The sequence below is a fragment of the Manis pentadactyla genome, chromosome 12 (assembly GCF_030020395.1).
Source record: "Manis pentadactyla isolate mManPen7 chromosome 12, mManPen7.hap1, whole genome shotgun sequence".
Taxonomy (NCBI): Eukaryota; Metazoa; Chordata; class Mammalia; order Pholidota; family Manidae; genus Manis; species Manis pentadactyla.
This window is the reverse complement of record NC_080030.1, coordinates 48,904,837-48,905,148: the sequence shown is the minus strand read 5'-3', so window position 1 is coordinate 48,905,148 and position 312 is coordinate 48,904,837.

Below are 312 nucleotides of genomic sequence, written 5' to 3'. Positions count from 1 at the left end.
TTTTTTTTAAAGAGCCTTGGCTTTTCTATTTTCACTGACACTTCTTTTTAAAAAGTAGCAGTGCTTACAGCATTTTAAGTCCAGATGTCTCTATGGAAACCCAAGAGAACACCTTTTTTATGGCCACATGACTGTCTACCTAGTATTGGACACCTCTTTGGTCACTAAAGACATCTGCAGTATCAGAAACATCTTAGACATATTTTTCCAAAACTCTGCCTTTTCACATATCATTAAATTGATATAATTATTAGTTATGTTGAGGCCATCAGCAAAGAACTTATTTCTCAGACTTTCTTTAATTTTTATTAA